The sequence below is a fragment of the Pinus tabuliformis genome, chromosome 5_2 (assembly GCF_031772625.1).
Source record: "Pinus tabuliformis cultivar Carrire ecotype Pingquan chromosome 5_2, CPIR1, whole genome shotgun sequence".
NCBI lineage: Eukaryota > Viridiplantae > Streptophyta > Pinopsida > Pinales > Pinaceae > Pinus > Pinus tabuliformis.
Window position 1 is genome coordinate 567,088,001 of NC_142306.1, and position 15,994 is coordinate 567,103,994.

General features: G+C 39.4%; 1 non-coding gene across 1 annotated transcript; it reads left to right on the forward strand.

Moving 5' to 3' along the window:
• Positions 1–1,891: 1,891 nt before the first annotated feature.
• TRNAL-CAA (transfer RNA leucine (anticodon CAA)) lies at positions 1,892–1,965 on the forward strand. The gene has a single exon. It is a non-coding gene; the product is annotated as a tRNA-Leu (tRNA).
• Positions 1,966–15,994: the final 14,029 nt, after the last annotated feature.

The following is a 15,994-nucleotide window of genomic DNA, read 5'->3' on the forward strand; positions in this document are numbered from 1 at the left end:
AACTTATCGTATGATGAAATAGGTTAGGTATAGATGAAATAAATAGGTAAATATGGAATGGATAGAACAGATTCTCCCGGAGAATTCCCTCCGGGAAGGTCGAAATATTGAAAAGTTTTTTCATATTGGATTGGAAATGAACGAAAAGAATTCAATCCAATTCTTTTCCAAAAATGAAATCCTATTGACTTTTTCAACAATAGACTCAAGATCTGCATCTTTATCGAATAGATATTCCAGCTCCGATTTGATTAAGGAGTAGGCTTATTTCCCATGGATAAAATTAGTTTTCATTATAAAGAAAAGGTAACAAAGACAGAATACGAGCTCGTTTAATAGCGTTATTCATTAGACGTTTTTGTTTTGAAGTTAATCTATTCACTCGGCCAAATAATATTTTTCCTTGCTCACTAATAAATTGACTAATTAGGCTCATATTTTTATAATCGATCCGATCTACCAACCTAATAGGTGACAAATGTCTACGAATTGGTTTCAAATATCTACGAATTGGTTTCAAACGTCTGCGAATTGGTTTCAAATGTCTACAAAAATATTGCTTGGGTTTATCCATAGTTTGTTTCATGAACCTTTTGAATACTATTTATTCCAAATCTTTTTAAAATATTGTTCCATTAAAGATCTTGTTGAAATACCATTTCTTTTTATATCTGTGATTTATTCCTATCCATGGGTAGGAGTAGTACGTTTAATCTCTTTTTCTTATCTCTCCATGAATGGTATGCTTATAACAATAGGGACAAAATTTATTTGATTCCAATTGAATAGGTGTATTGCATCGATTTTTCTGAGTCGTATATCTAGAAATCCCCGTGAATCTTTTATAAACACTATCTTGGGTACAACTACTACACTCCAAAGTAATCGTTAATCTTATATCTCTGCTCTTGGCCATAAACTTACTCTGAATATTGGTTTTGCTTTTCGACCTCAAAAATAAAAAGGGAAAAAGGGATAGAAGTTGGTATCCGGAGATCCTACGGTGAAACATTTGAAAGTAAAAAAATGATTGATCAGGAGTGAGCTTTCAGTTTTACTTACAAAATTGAATGTGGAAAGAATCTTTAGATCGATATTTATACTTGAATTCCACCCCCTTCCAGTCCTAAACTTAGATCCTTTTTGGGGCTGAATGCACTAATTTCTCCAAGAGGTAGGAGAAGTCAATCTAGCACAATCTTTTTTCCCTTGGCTTTAAGGGGAGGAAAAAAATTAAAAAAAGGAAAGAATAAGAGCATCTGGAAAAAAACGATTGGTTTCTATCAATAGGCCGACTAAAAAACTAACGCATAAAATAGCTAACACAGGCGCTGTGGAAAGATAGGTCTTTAAATCTTGCATTGTAAATTCTCCTTATTGATCATAATGTGTAAGTGATTCAACCGTATCAATAATTATGAATCCTAGAGAAAACTCGGAACTGATGAATATATATAATGTGATCCAGGCTGTGGTCCTATTTATAGAAAAGGAAAAAGATGTTTCATCACCATAATGAATAGTGATATTCTAGATAATAGACCCTACATGTATAAAGTCTTTTCACTCACGAGACCGAAGAGAAATGAAGGTGGAAAAATGTGGGAAACAGATTTCGAATTCTATAAAATAAAATTAAAATAACATTGTCTAATGATTAGAAGGGATGTAGTGCAGCTTGGTAGCGTATTTGTTTTGGGTAAAAAATGTCGCAGGTTCAAATCCTGTCATCCCTACCTTTCCCTGCTTTTCTATGGAAAGAAAGGAATGAAAGATCATTTATCGATTCGATGAGAATATCAAATAATTGAATCGTATCAGATGCAAAAGTGTTTTGCTCTAAGAGTATCAACAAAAGGTATTTTTCCTTCATCTCTGAATATTAAAGAAAGCACTCTTAGTTCAGTTCGGTAGAACGTAGGTCTCAAAAACCTAATGTCGTAGGTTCAAATCCTACAGAGCGTGATTCTGTTCCTATCAAATCCAACCCTCGAAATTATCGATAATTCATTCCAACTAGAACGAGCAATGGAATCTGACCTCCCAGGAAAAGTAGTAGGCCAATGAAATTGGAGGATATTCCAGGATCAAATATCCAATTGATCACCACGTCGGTATTGTGAATATGCAGTTACGAATAATCAGACCAAAGTTATAGGAATTAGACCTAACACAATTCCGGATGGCAAAGCCTCAAACATTTCTATTCAACGGAATAAGTAGGGATAATATCCATACTAGATACTACCCTTAATTTGCTATGAATCTCAATGATCAGAAATTTATATAGAGGGAATAAACAAAATTATTGAAATTGAAATAGTTAACTGAGAGGGTTTCCCCTTCCTTCATTTTGAATAAGTTGTATCTTACTCGAACTAATGAATAGGACTAGGGTGAAAATGATAGAAGCCAATAAGAAACCAAAATAACTAATTGTAGTTATAGTAGGCATGGAAGGACTGAATGAAATATGGTTTATACATATCTTCATGAGACAATTACCTAAATTTTTCTTTTCGTAACCTTGAGATCAGAATACAAAAGATCAATTGTCCCAATTCGTACCATTTCAGGATCCTATATCTACTATAGGATATGTATGAATGAACATGGATGAGAGGAGATCTATAGTAGAAATATCTTCATTATCCTAGAAATCATTCATCGAGAAACTAATGAATAACACCGGCAAACCCCTTCACAAATTGTCGAATGTAATCTTCTTACAGGGTGAATGAATTCTCAATCAGTATGATTGGATCACCTAGCATTATCTTTTTACCAGTAGCTATCGGTCCAGAGACTGGACCAGAAGAAAACTCTCCACAGACATAGCCAAAGTTTTGTGAATTTCACGTTTAGGTGTAAGAAAGAATATGAATATCCAGTTTGTCCTTTAATTTCTCAATCTTATTGATCCAATCATTCGACCTCTAGACGGATTAGGTTTTTTCAATATTAATTATTAGAGCGAGTAGAGCCCGATATTACAGAAATTACACCTATTGCAAAGAGTAACTTGTAATTTCACATACCTAAAATTGACTAGGTTCTATTGCACTATCCACTTGGTTTTATCTAATAAGTAACACCTAATCGTTAATACAAGGTACTATATAATAAGTCTGTGGCATAACTCCATCTGTGCTGAATACTATTGGAAAAGCAACATACATCTACGTAGCACCAATGATTCCTGTGCAATTTGAATTACTGGGTTCATCTACACGGGCATAATGTCATGTCGGAATGAAAAAGGAAGAATATAAAAGAATAATATTCTGGATGAGTTTTATTGATAGTGATTGATATCCTTTGTAAGCGGCACTCTTCCTCTTTTTCAGTTCTAAATCCACCCGTATGCAGAAGCTAATTCCAATCGAAAATTTCCACTATGCTATTGTTACAACATCGATTGAGAGAGTTGGGGTTCCTTACGCCCGGACGGACCTCAGAACATGCAATATTCTCTTCTTTATGTTTGGATTTAGTCGACCAAACAGAGATAGAATAACTACTGGCAGGAACAGAATCATTCTATCCCGTTCCTTCTCTATACTCATCAAAATTGTAATGTTGTGTCAGAAGAAAGCTAGCTATACTAGTCCAGTAGACTTTAAAGATACCCTTGGTATAACATTGACAATCGAACAAGGATTGGAGAAGATATCAGTAGTTTTCCATTTCCTGATCTCTATCTTTCATGGGATCAATTCCCCCTTGACTGACTTTACAATAATATATGGAGCTGAGCATGTCTGGGAATATGAGAGAATGCTCCTTTGCTGACATTATTACTAGTATTAGTTACTGGGTTATCCATAGCATTACCATACCTTCTCTATTCATTGCAAGTTGGTTATTTGTAAGCACGGATTTGGCTTATGATGTGTTCGGTAGCCCCTGCCAAATGAGTATTTCACATAAAGTCGACAAGAGGTTCCATTAGTAACTGGTCGTTTCGATCCGTTAGAGAAACTCGAACAATTTACTAGATCTTTTTAGGAGGCACTAATGACTATAGATAGAACTTATCCAATTTTTACAGTTAGATGGTTGGTCGTTCATGGGCTAGCTATCCCTACAGTTTTTTTCTTGGGATCAATATTGGCAATGTAGTTCATCCAACGATAAATGCTCAGTCACCTGAAAATCTTCAATCACTTTCTGACCTAATGTCTATTCGATTACCCTTTTACCTGCAAATGCAATGTACGCTTTAGGTTCGGCAATAATAATATCTCCCAACATGCCAAAACTAGCAGTCACTCCACCAGTTGTCGGTGACCTCAGAATCAATATATATAACAACTTTTTCTCCTTCTGATGAATATATAATGCAGAAGCTATTTTAGCCATTTGCATTAAACTAAAACTTCCTTCTTGCATACGTGCTCCTCTGGAAGCACACACCATAATTAATGGAAGAGATTCCGCGGTAGCGCGCTCGATCAGACGGGTTATTTTCTCACCTACTACAGAGCCGATACTACCTCCCATGAACTAAAAATCCATAACTCTAAGTGCGATAGTAAGACCATTTAATTGACCTATGCCTGTTTGAATAGCATCAGTTAGACCTGTCTCTATTTGATAGAAAGTGATATGATCCTTATAAGATTCATCCTCAAAATTAAGATTATCAGAATGAGAAGGTTCATTCTCAGAATAAAATTGAAGAACATATAGAGTGTACATGTCTTCATCCATAGGATGCCAAGTGTCACAATCAATTGGAAGTTCTATTCTATCTAAACTATTCATTTGCAGATAATATCCATATTCTTTACAAACACTTTGATTCTCTCTCAAGAATCTGAGATATAGCAAGTTCTCGCAATTATCGCATTGAGCCCATAACTTCTTAATTTTAGCGTAATCAATACTTTTATTCTTGTTTTTCTCCGTCTCATTGGCATCCTTACTATCCCTTTCGACCGAATTTTTTAGTAATGCAGTTATTTTACGCTTGTCTTCGAACCACTCCTTTATAGACATAGAGTTTTCCTTCCATATAAAGGTGAAAATTGTTACTTTTCCTATCTTATTTTGTATAAAGAGAAGTCGTATAAGTATAAATACAATGATGAAAATTATTAATCAATAGTGGAATGAATCATTGAGAAATCATTTCCATTCATTATTGATTAGGAATCTGAAGTATCAATCCGGGATTATGATAGAATACTTTATTCTATTATAAAGAAAGATTCTCTCCTATACCGCGATGGAAAGGAATTTTCATTTAAAATACAACATATTTTGGGCTAGAAGGGATTTGAACCCTTGACTTCACGGTCTGGAACCATGAGCTCTGATCCACTGAGCTACCAACCCTATCGAATGATCTATAAGATCATTGTAAAGGTGAATATGATTCGTTATCGAATGCTTGACCCAAATTTTTTTTCATAAATAACTCTGTTTGAGATATTTAACCTTGGAAATATCTATTTAGATATTGATATATAGATATTAATATATGGAAATTCCATATATTGATATCTGAAATCCCATATCTTCGCTCACAATTTGGACTAATATTTGGGGTAGTAGTAAAATATTGGGCCGAGTCCGATTGGTAGAACGAAAGTCACTGGATTACAAGCGATCAATCACATCAAATTCAAATTTGATCTCCTTCCATACTTCACAAGTAGCAGCTAGTTCAGGACTCCATTTACAAGCTTCACGGATCACTTCATTACCTTCACGAGCAAGATCACGTCCTTCATTACGAGCTTGTACACAAGCTTCTAGAGCAACCCGATTAGCTACTGCACCAGGTGCATTTCCCCAAGGATGTCCCAAAGTTCCCCCACCAAACTGTAGTAGGAAATCATCCCCAAAGATCTCAGTCAGAGCAGTCATATGCCAAACGTGAATACCTCTTGAAGCTACGGGCATAACACTTGGCATATATACCCAATCTTGAGTGAAGTAAATACCATGGCTTCGATATTTTTTGATAAAATCATCACGCAGTAGATCAACAAACCCTAAAGTTACGTCTCGTTCCCCTTCAATTTTACCTACTACAGTACCGGCGTGAATATGATCTCCACTAGACATATGCAATGCTTTAGCCAGTACCCGGAAATGCATACCATGATTTCTTTGTCTGTCAATAATTGCATGCATCGCGCGGAGAATGTGAAGAAGTAGGTTGTTGTCTCGGCAATAGTGAGCCAAAGAAGTATTTGCGGTAAAACCTCCCGTCAGGTAGTCATGCATAATGATAGGAACTCCCAATTCTCTTGCAAATACTGCCCTTTTTATCATTTCTTCACATGTACCTGCAGTAGCATTCAAATAATGTCCCTTAATTTCACCTGTCTCAGCCTGAGCCTTATAAATTGCTTCCGCTAAAAAGACAAAATGATCTCTCCAACGCATGAATGGTTGGGAATTTACGTTCTCATCATCCTTAGTAAAATCGAGTCCACCACGGAGACATTCGTAAACTGCTCTACCATAGTTTTTGGCTGATAGACCCAATTTTGGTTTGATAGTACATCCCAATAAAGGACGACCATATTTGTTCAATTTATCTCTTTCAACTTGGATACCATGAGGTGGACCCTGAAAAGTTTTGGAATAAGAAGGGGGAATCTGCAAATCTTCCAAACGTAGAGCCTGTAGGGCCTTGAATCCAAACACATTACCTACAATGGAAGTGAACAAGTTAGTAACAGAACCTTCTTCAAAAAGGTCTAAGGGGTAAGCTACATATGCAATAAATTGAGTCTCCTCTCCAGGAACAGGCTCGATGTCATAGCATCGCCCCTTGTAACGATCGAGACTAGTAAGTCCATCGGTCGAAATAGTGGTCCATGTATCGGTGGAAGATTCAGCAGCTACTGCTGCTCCCGCTTCTTCAAGTGGCACCCCGGGTCGAGGAGTTACTTGGAACGCTGCCAAGATATCTGTATCTTTGGTCTGATATTCAGGAGTATAATAAGTTAATCTGTAATCTTTAACACCAGCTTTGAATCCGACACCAGCTTTAGTCTCTGTTTTTGGTGACATAAGTCCCTCCTTTATTAATAATTATTTCTCGCAAGGACGAGGTCTTCTCGACATGGACCGAACGTGAACAATCAATTTTTACAGAAATATCCTACAAAAAGTCGTCCGTTATTGGGGTGCTAGTACACACTCATTGTATAATGTTCTTTATGTATGACGCAACCCAATCTTTGCTCTTGAAGTTCTTCCTCCATGGATTGACCCGAGAACCTTTCAGTGGTTAAACTAGTTCATGAATGAAATCAAGGAACCGAATTGACCTTTGACCATAATGGTGCGAATTGTCCGAAAATACATATACAGATGTGCATATGAAGAGAAGAGATAATGATCAATGAGAGAAAGGTCATGAATATCAAGTTTCATATTTCACAGATGATCTGGACATAATTTTGAAGTATTTTCGGTTTTAGTTATGGAGAAATTGGTTCTAGTTATAGATAAATCGAAGACTTCCTCATGATCCTTATTCATATCCATCTACCTACTTCATATTCCAAATATGGATGAATTTAAACTTTTCAATAAAGTTGGATTTTACAAAGGTGGTAACTTCCATTTATTATTTACTGGTCTGATCAACCCAATATGAAACATTTTTTTTTATTGATGATATTGGCAAAATCATATTTATATATTCTTCATGGAAATTATTTCCATTTTTATATAAGAAAAAATCCTCTTGTTCTTGTGGTTTCCGCACGTGTAGAAAAAAATGTGCGACGCATTGCTCAAATCATTGGCCCAGTATTGGATGTCTCTTTTCCTCTAGGTAATATGCCTAATATTTACAATTCATTGATAGTTAAGGGTCAAGGTACAGCCAGTCAAGAAATTCAGGTTACTTGTGAGGTACAACAATTATTAGGAAATCATAAGGTTAGAGTTGTAGCTATGAGTGCTACAAATGGTTTGACGAGAGGAATGAGAGTGATTGACACGGGAGCTCCTCTAAGTGTTCCAGTTGGTGGAGCTACTCTCGGACGAATTTTCAATGTTCTTGGAGAACCTGTCGATAATTTGGGTCCTGTAGATGCTTGCATAACATCTCCTATTCATAGACCTGCTCCCACCTTTACAGAGTTGGATACAAAATTATCCATCTTCGAAACAGGAATTAAAGTAGTAGATCTTTTGGCTCCTTACCATCATGGGGGAAAAAATAGTTTATTTGGAGGAACTGGAGTGGGTAAAATAGTACTCATTATGGAGTTGATCAACAATATTGCTAAGGTTCTTGGAGGGATATCTGTATTTGGAGGAGTAGGAGAATGTACCTGTGAAGGGAATGATCTTTACATGGAAATGAAAGAATCGGGAGTAGTTGATGAACAAAAAATATCAGAATCAAAAGTGGCTCTGGTCTATGGTCAGATGAATGAACCATCGGGAGCTCGCATGAGAGTCGGTTTAACTACTCTAACCATGGCCTAATATTTCTGAGATGTCAATGAGCAAGACGTACTATTATTTATTGATAACATCTTCCGTTTTGTCCAAACGGGATCAGAGGTATCCGCCCTATTAGGCAGAATGCCTTTCGCCATGGGTTATCAGCCAACTCTTAGCACGAAAATGGGTTCTTTGCAAGAGAGAATTACTTCCACAAAAAAGGAATCCATAACCTCGATTCAAGCAGTTTATGTACTTGCTGACAACTTGACCGACCCTGCTCCTGCTACGATATTTGCACATTCAGATGCTACTACCGTACTATCAAGAGGATTAGCTATGAAGGGTATCTATCCAACAGTGGATCCTTTAGATTCAACATCGACTATGTTCCAACCTTGGATCGTAGGCGAAGAACATTACGAAACTGCACAAGGGGTTAAGAAAACTTTACAACGTTATAAGGAACTTCAAGACATTATAGCTATTCCTGGACTGGATGAATTATCGCAGGAAGATCGTTTAATCGTGGCAAGAGCAAGAAAAATTGAACGTTTCCTATCACAACCTTTTTTCGTAGCAGAGGTATTCACAGGTTCCCAGGCAAATATGTGGGTCTCATGGAAACAATTAGAGTTTTTCAAATGATCCTTTCTGGAGAATTAGATGGTCTTATCGAACAATCTTTTTATTTGGTGGGTAATATTGATGAAGCTACCACGAAGGCTATAAACTCCAACATGGAAAGTTAATTCGGAAAATGACCCTAAATCTTCTTGTACTATCTCCTAATCGAGTCATTTGGGATTCAGAAGTTAAAGAAATAATTATATCTAATAATAGTGGTCAAACTGGCGTATTACCCAATCATTCTTCACTTGTGGCAGTTGTAGATATAGAAGTTATGAAAATACATCTCAATGGGTTGTGGTCCACTATGGCTATGATGGGCGGTTTCGCCAAGATAGACAATGATAGAATCAGTATATTGGTAAATAATGCAGAGAGAGATGTTGACATCAATCCCCAAGAAGCCCAGGAAAATTTTTGAATAGCTAAAACTGACTTAGCACAAGCCGAAGGCAAAAGACAAGCAATTGAGGTTGATTTAGCTCTAAAAAGGGCAAGAACACGATTAAAGGCTATCAATGCTAGCCCCCCCTGTTGTGGAGCTAAATCCCCTCTGCAAACAGAGGTGATCCCTACTATCCCAAATGGGGTCTAGCAACAATCAAACAACGCTAACACGCAGGTTCCTAATTGCAAATCAAAGACCGATGATGAGGGCCTACCTGGATTCCAACGCTAATACTTGTAGAAGAGTCGTCGCTCCTGTTCCTTTGCTCCGGCTGGTCACAATCCCCACGATCCTCGTGAACGGACACCTGCACATGCAAAGAACGACACAAATACAAGCATAAAATCCAATAGATGCAACTATATATCAATCAGAAAGGATATAACTCAATCATCATTACAAAGAAAATAAGAGTGGAACCATAATGATATTCGTCTATTATTGATAAACAACAAAGAAGAATACAACCATAGTTCTGACGTCAAATCCTCCTTTGGCTAGGTGATCAGCAACACATGCCTTGCAAAGCTTGTTGGGAATGGGGAACAAGCCTCTCTCTCCTTGGTCACTTGGATAAGAATCTCCTCACTTAAGATTTAGCCTCATGGGAATGAATAAGGCTCCTTGTAGCATGAACTTGGCAATTCTCAGACTTTGAGACTTAGAATTTGGAACTTGGAGACTAACTTGTCAAAGGCAAAAGGACAAGCTTTTATAGATAGAGGAGAAGGATTTAGGGTCATACACAAGATTCATGGGATTGGCTTTATCACTAAGAAGCTTCCATGAGAGGTGGAGAACTACTTCCCTTCTATGGAGATTCGAAGCCCAACTGAACTAACTCAAGATGGAATCAGTTCATGAATAGGTTAGGAAGAACCTTCGTAAGTTTGTTTGTTAAAAACTTTACCCAACTGGGCTGGCGCAAGTGCGACTCTAAGACAGAGCGCTATCTGGCGTGCCCTCTTTGGAGGATTTCCCCCATTGGCGCGAGTGATACACAGTGGAACCGCGCCAATGGAAGAAGGGCTATTTTTATGGGTTTTTAGCAGAAGGTGTCTTCAGGGCATATGAAGTACATACTCAAGGGGATACAATGCAAGTGTTTTTAGGTTATGTCACTTTTCACAGGTCCTGGAATAAGTCCTCCAATGTGCGGGAAAAGGAGTAACAGGGACGGCGACAAATTACTATGTAACAGATGCCCCCTAAAGCATGAAGCCCGAGAGAGAAGGAGGGGTGAAATGCTTTACAAGAACATGGCCAACTGAAAACACTGCCACTGAGGAACCTGCATGAAGAAGTACAACTGATATCTCAAGTACATGATATATGTGGTATGGGCGCAGCCATCCAGTAAGGATCGATAAGTAGACTCAGGCATGGTCGCAGCCATCCAGTGAATGAGTCATGTAATGAACATAATAATCCACAAAATCGCAACCTAGATCTCAACAGACAAAATTCAGGGTCTTGCGCTCCATCTCGACCCGAACAAAGTACAAGTTCAAGCATGCGAATATGGGAGTCGAAGTCGAACATGCAAGAACATCGTCTGATTACCAATCAATGATGAAAATTGTTAACATACGCGAGAGGTACCACCAATAACTACAATGGTCCTCAAGGTACTATAGGTACAATCTATGGCGTGCGAATCAGTGAGCCGGCGTCGAACACCTGTAGAATCATTCGATTGGAGGCCAATGATGAAAACCTCACGTCAAACATGAAGAACCTGCCATTGAGGCATGCAGGCTCCAAGGCACCTGAAGGGAGTCTCTAGGTCAACTTCCTGGATAATGAGCTGAAGTTGACAGGAAGTGACCTTGATCGAAGGTGGGCCATAATGTGTCCCACATCATCAACACGAGACAGAGAAGGATAAGATGTTTTGTGTGAGGTATCAGAGGGAGGTTGAGTATTCTGCAGAGGTCAACTTCTCTTGAACATATTGGCGGCACGACAATGGACTTGGCAGTATTTCACATCAAACGATCAAGGGTCATGGTGACGAGGTAATGAGCAGATGAGAGGTCAAACAGGATAACCCAAACCCACGGAGGCAAGTGCAAAAACAAGATGAGATGTCCCCACCCAGACACGAGTGCAGACAAGTGTCATGTTCAAGAGCAACATACTGCCGACACGACAATAAATGTGGTTCCATTTTCCCCACCATTGTTGGCGAGTACCCCAATTATTTTTATCAACAAGCTTGACGGGGATAGCATATGCTTGAAAGGCGTCATTTCGACGGAATCCGATGTCATTAAGTTTTAGCGAGTCTGACAAAGGAAGAACTCAGCATCTTTTCATGTTTAGAGAGTTTGAAAAGACAGCAAAAAAGTAAACTCCAAGGGGGGTCCTTTTTCGTAAAGTTGTGTCTCTCGAGTCCAAAAAAGTACAAAACAATGCTCGAAAGAACCGCCTGACCATTACGATCGAGGAGTACTTTTCATGAGTAGTGATTTCGACCTGAAAAAGTAAAAAAGCGATCGAAACCACGTCGCTTCGTAACCATTAACGAACCTAAAACGACAAGGGTCTGACGATCTTTTCGTCTTTACACGGTCGAAAAAGAGCTAAAAGCAGACCTCCATTTTTATTCTCTTTAACGAGTCAAAAAGGGAAAATACTCGGCAATCTTTTCATATTTTACGAGTCAGAAAAGAGCTTAAAGGTGACTCATCCTAGAGGAATGAGTGGTATAAAGGGTAGCAACTGGTTCCGGCAATGGTGGAACTGCTCAAAACATGTAATGGTCAAGAGGCTGGCTAATAAAACCACTCATCGTTGCGGTTCCTCGGGAAAGGAAAACACAACCAAGTGAAAGCATGTGATCGGCCAAAGAGATGGTGGCAATGGAATGAAACAATCAAGGCTCATCTAGTAGAATTTAGCGGATAAAAATGGCAATCACGAGATGTAAATCGGGTATGGGTTCATTTTTACACAAGCTTGAACCATGGAGAACTTTGCTTGGATTCGCTTTCATGTTTACACAAGCTTGAAACAAAAAACTATGCTTGTTATGAGTTCGCATGCCCCCAGCATAATAACGCAAATCAAGGTACATGCCCCCCAAGCTTCATTGCATTCAATGAGGTGGATGGAATGAAGGTTCACTTTCGAGATCTTGGAAAGACTCGACTTGGATTTTACGAGATCTTAATCAAAGACTCGATTTGAAAAGGGAGTTGTTTCATTTTTTAATGAGGTTGACACAGTAAAATAACTATCCTCATAACCCTTGTTTCATTTTTTAACGAGCTTGACACAAGATCAGGAACTATGCTCGAACACCTTGTTTCATTTTTTAACGAGGTTGACACAAGATCAAAAACTATCTTCGGGACACTTTGCTTTGTTTTTTAACGAGGTCGACACAAGAAAAGAACTATCCTCGGGACACATTGTTTAATTTTTTAATGAGGCTGCCACAAGATCAAAACTATCCTCGGGACACATTGTTTCGTTTTTTAACAAGGTCGCCACAAGATCAAAACTATCCTCGGACACCTTGTTTCATTTTTTAACGAGGTCGTCACAAGATCAAAACTATCCTCGGGACACATTGTTTCGTTTTTTAACGAGGTCACCACAAGATCAAAACTATCCTCGAACACCTTGTTGTGTTTTTTAACGAGGTCGTCACAAGATGAAAACTATCCTTGGGCACCTTGTTTCGTTTTTTAACGAGGTTGTCACAAGATCAAAACTATCCTCGGGACACATTGTTTCGTTTTTTAACGAGGTCGCCACAAGATCAAAACTATCCTCGGACACCTTGTTTCGTTTTTTAATGAGGTCATCACAAGATCAAAACTATCCTCGGACACCTTGTTTCATTTTTTAACGAGGTCGTCACAAGATCAAAACTATCCTCGGGACACCTTGTTTCATTTGTTAAGGAGCTTGACACAGGGAAGGAACTATGCTCCGCCCAAACTTCATCATAATGAACAGGAAGTCGAGGCTTCCAAGAGTGCCACTCCCGGTGGAAGGACAACATCTCGGAAGTCAGAACCCAATGCCCCCAGGACACTACGGATGACGGCGGCATCACTGGATACAAGCACGGGATAAGTGGCCACGTAGTTGATCTGTGGTGGGGCAGATACAACTGGTGGATAAAAACCAGGAGGGGATAACAACTGCATAGGAGGCACCGGGGGACTAAAGAACGATAATTGATCTATAGTCACGATTCTCCCGTCGTGTGGAAAGCAAACCACACGGAAAAGCGAAAAAGCAAGGGCCCCATGGCATAAACATAGTCACGACCAAGGAGAAGACTGAAATCTAAAGCACCTTGGGTAACCAATACGTCTATATAGACGGTTTTGCCTCCCAAAGTAACAGGAAGCTTCGGGAGGATCCCTAAAGGTTGATTGGTTCCTCCATCAAACGCTAACAGATTCTGTGTGACTGGCACAAGCTGTGGGGAGCCCAAAGCTTGCTAAGTAGTGAAAGGCATGAGACTAACTAACGCACCCTCATCCAAGACAGTGCCAAGTACTGCCTTATCATAGGCATATACTGGAATCTAGAAAGGCACATGGGATGGAAGGCGGAATGTAGTCAAACGACTCCAGTTGAAGGTGACGGCCAAACTACTTGGTGGGGGAATCGTATGATTGCCCCCATGCTCTACAGGAACCGAAGAGGGACTCTCGGGATCAGCTGGGATAGGAGAGTCATTTCCAGATTCAGGAGAATCTGAGGAGATGAGAAGAACATGAGCATGATTCTCTTCCGAAACAGAGTGATTGACGGGTGGTGAACTCGATTCTACACTCTTTCCGACCAATGGTTGGTCTGGAACAGGCTTGGCACTGCCAGGTTTGGAAGGAGGAGGACAGACAAGAGAAGAATCTAAGTCAATCTCTTTGTCAATAGGGAGAGGATCTGAAGAGAGCCTCTGATAACCAACAGGAAGTTGGGGTCAAGAATCTGTAAGACTTTCCAAAATAGCGGAAGCTTTATCCATGAGCGGACAAAGGTGAAGGGGATGATTTCCCTCACATAGTCTACAGGGGATTCGAATCTTCCCTTTCTTCTGAATGTTGTTAGTTGATAGGGTGGCATCGCCATGAACTTCAGAGGACGATGAGGGACAAGCCGGATCGCGAGACCATACTTCAAGGATCCTGGGAATGCCAGGACAATCACGAAGAAGGTGGTCATCCTTGCACAATCTACAAGGAAATTTGACCTTCCGCGGAGGAGCAGAAGGTGGCTCGACTTGAGTTGTACTTTTAGCCTCTCGCTTAGGAGACTTCTTTTTCTTCGTCTTCTTCTTATTCTTCTTCTTAACCACCTGGTTACTTGAATCCAGACTTTCACTAGGCGAAGTAGAAGACGAGGACGCAGAAACAGGCAAAGAAGGGGAGAGGTCCACCTTAGAATCAACATGATGTTGTTCGGGTGGAGGAACTGATTGACCAGTAGTTGAGACGGTAGGGACCAGAGAGGTTGAGAACAACCAAACAGGCAACCCAACAGTTAACCCAGGAAGGGACAACGTTGCCATGTAAGGAGCACCAACATTTCCAAAAGGAGGGAAATGACCAGGATTCCAATCAGAGGGGATGCCTGGGTTGGTAAACTCCGGAAGAGTTGCCATCACAAACGAGAAAGAACCCTACTCAAACTAACACAAACAAGATCTAACCGGGTAAATGTGAATCGCGGCCGAATAAATTTTAAGACGCAAGGACATAACATGACCTTTTCATTTTTTAAGAGTCGAGAAAAGGACAAAAAGATGACTCTAGTTGCCTTCGAATGTTTAATGAACCTGAAGTGACAAGTGCTCAAATGGACCTTTTCTTTTAGGGAGTCCGAAAAGGAACGAAAGTGACTACTTTGGAGAAACTAGGGGCAAAAGGTTTACCAGACAATCCGTAAAACTGCATATACACCTTGGCAATTGTATGAAAACCAAGGACTTTCCGTACGGCAGTCAATCTTCCCGAATGTTGTGTTCGGTGCGTTACGGCTTGTAAGGTGGTAGACACAGCTTCCTATGGATAAAGGATGATAACCTAGTGGGGTCTCCCCATATACTCGACGATACGTGGGAGCTCAAATCCGTACTAGACCACTATTGCGTCACGGAAGGAGGAATCACCCAACCTTGAGTGAAACAAAAGTGACTAGGTTTAACGACACCGAAGCACGTCTCTAGCCTAGACCTCTAAATGTGTGCGTTATGTTCCAATGCGTTGTTAGATTCATTCAGTTCATTTTAAAGTTGATCTTGTATTAGGTTTCAGTTTTCAAGCCTTACTGTATGTAATCTCTCAAAATTCCCTAGATGCAAACTATATGCCAAAATATGTCATTTCATTCGATGAATTCTAGTTACGAGAGGGTTTGAGGGCTTTCACACAAATGAAATGATCACAAAACAACAAATAACTTCCCTAATGCAGCTAATGGAAATTAACAAACTTTTCTTCGAGATCACTAATCACTAATCAAAAT